The sequence below is a fragment of the Stegodyphus dumicola genome, chromosome 8 (genome assembly GCF_044657685.1).
Source record: "Stegodyphus dumicola isolate Sdum_Otavi_A_Nest chromosome 8, ASM4465768v1".
NCBI lineage: Eukaryota > Metazoa > Arthropoda > Arachnida > Araneae > Eresidae > Stegodyphus > Stegodyphus dumicola.
The window spans coordinates 191794171-191796894 of NC_140775.1; the positions used below are offsets into that span (position 1 = coordinate 191794171).

General features: G+C 32.5%; 1 non-coding gene across 1 annotated transcript; it reads left to right on the plus strand.

Moving 5' to 3' along the window:
- The first annotated feature begins 205 nt into the window (after window positions 1-205).
- Window positions 206-292, plus strand: TRNASTOP-UCA (transfer RNA opal suppressor (anticodon UCA)). The gene has a single exon. It is a non-coding gene; the product is annotated as a tRNA-Sec (tRNA).
- The last annotated feature ends 2432 nt before the right edge of the window (window positions 293-2724 follow it).

The window sequence follows — 2724 nt, forward strand, 5'->3', positions numbered from 1 at the left end:
ATTTAAGGGAAGTATTATTAATAAAGGGTAAGTCTGGAATTCTTTTTACTACAGCATTAATTTTACCTGTAGAAATGACAAAAAAAAATTTCTAACGCTTCACGTATATTTTCTAGAATACTTATTTAAAAAACAAAAACCACCAATTTTGTTATAATTTACTAAAACAAACCTATATATATCTATCATCGTACACACTTTAACCGCCCAGATGATCATCGGTGGTCCGGTGTGCGGGCTTCAAACCCGTAGCTGACGAGAGTCAGAGTGGTTCGATTCCACCCTCTGGGCGGTGATTCGACCTGTAGGTAGTTAGTTACTCTCTCAATACGTTGTGGGAGGAATGAAGGATTCTTTTTCCCTCTTTAAATAATGCTTTTCAGCCATAACTACTGAATGCTGATCGCTCTCAGAAACTACATTCACTTTAAACGACACTACAGCAAAGAATCTCTAAGGAGATTCTTACAGATTCTTTGACTACAGACCGGAATTCCAACATTTGTCTATTGCGCACCACATTATCAGTCACGGAATGCGCACATTCCCGGCGCTGACGAATGCGCGGAATCGCAATTTTGCACTCAAATGCATTTAATTCACACAAATAATTGCAGAATTGGGCATTGGTTGCAACATTAGCTTGAAAAGCACTTTTTTTTTATCATTATCCTTTAATTTCGATGGCAAATGTATGTCCACTGAGTCAGACCCGAACTAATGACGTTAACACTTTTAGGTTTACCAACGACTGCGAAAGTCATGTTACAAATTTTAACGTTTTCTATCTGGTAACTTGTAGAATTACTTTTGAAGCAGGAGAGATAAAAAAATGAACAATACCAGGACTCGAACCTGGACCTCTGGAATATGCGCCGAGTGTGCTACCATTACACCACGAAGGGATGCTGGAAGGAAGGAGAAAATATCTAATAAACTTTATTAGTCCAAAGGGGCAATTTGCCCAGAAAAATTTCGTTTTGGCATTTTGCGTTGATTCACTACAAGTGTTGTTTTACTTTTCAAATTGTTGCCATCAAATATTATCGCCCTGTATTATATTTAAAGAAATTAAATAATGAAGTATCTGCATAAATGTATGCATGTAATTTTCTCGCATTGTGATAAAACAACGGTCCCATCCAATTTTTAATAACGTAATCCTTCTGCTACTATGGGCATCTGCAAGCCCAAATTTGAAATTTGTTTCACAATTGATTTCATACTTTGTAACTAATTTTTGATTAACCTCAAGGATTTCAAAGCGAGCAATGGCAACTTTGTACAGAAAAAGCACTTTTATCTCCAGCCCGCGAGACTGCTTATCGGAAATTTTAAAGACATGCATTGCGATATTGCTGTTGAACTGAATTGTATGGTTTCAGCGCGAAGAACATGATATTTAAAAAAGAAAGGAAACACACAAAATGTTAAAAAAATAAATAAATAAATAAATAAAATAAAAATAAAAATAATTAATTAATTAATTAAAAAAAATTTTAAAAAATAAACGCCTCTTTGGACGTAATTTAAAAACTGAAATCTTTCAGATTTTCTTTTATTTATTTATTTATTTATCTGAAACCTTTAAATTACGGTCATAGTGAAAACAATTAAATCGCTCTTATTTTAAATTAGCACTGTGTAACAGTTTAATTCTGTCAATGCTACCTCTTTTACTGAACATCTTAAGCAAAAGGCTTGGTGAATATGAAAAAACAAAAAATCTTAGAGAGTTGCAATTGATTCCAAGACTTGTCATATGAAGATTACATATTGTAAGATCTTGCGAGAAGATATTCTTCCATGATGTTTATAAAAAAAATTTAATTAAAATAATATAATGCATTTAGTTAGTTTTATTGTTGTAAATAACATTTCAAAAACTGCAGTGAAAAAAGCGTTAAAAAGACCAGCTTTTTGAAGCATGGACTAATAATTAGACTGGAGGTGGGAAATAACCTAATAGTTTTAGTAGAACTTAGTATTAAATCTACGCTTATTGAAACAAAAGTTTCATGTACTGTGTGAGATTTATGTACATAAAATTCAACGAAAGAAAAATATTGATTGAAGTAATAATAATAATAATAATAATAATAAAAACCTTTCAGATTTTTATATTACGCCCAAAGGGGCGTGTCTCTAACGTCTTCTGCATTACGTTTATTTATTAAATGTCATGTTCTTCACACTTAAACCATAAAATTCAACTCAATAGCAATATCACAGAATAATTTAAAAAGAGCATACCTTTAGAATTTCCGATACAAAGTTCCGCGCGCTGGAGATAAGTGTTTTTTTCCCCCGTACAGTGCTGCTATTGCTGGCTTCAAAACCGTTGAGTTTGTTAATCAAATATTTGTTAAAATGTTACAAAATATGAAACAGATAATAAAAGTAACTCGAAATTCCGAAATTCAGCTTCCAGATGCCCACATTAGAGTGGAGGACTACGTTATTCAGAATTTCCTGCCTTTATGTACCGTCGTTTTTTCACAATGTTAGAAACATACATACATTCATGCAGACTCTTCATTATTTAAATTTTTTAATGTAATGTAGGGTTCTAATATTTGGCGGTAACAATTTGAAAAGGAAAATTAAAACTCCGTTTACAGTGAACCCAACTCAAAATGACAAAACGAAATTAATCGGCCTTCTGGGCAAATTGCCCCTTTGGGCTAAAAATAATGTTATTAATTAGCAGAAGAATTTAAGTTA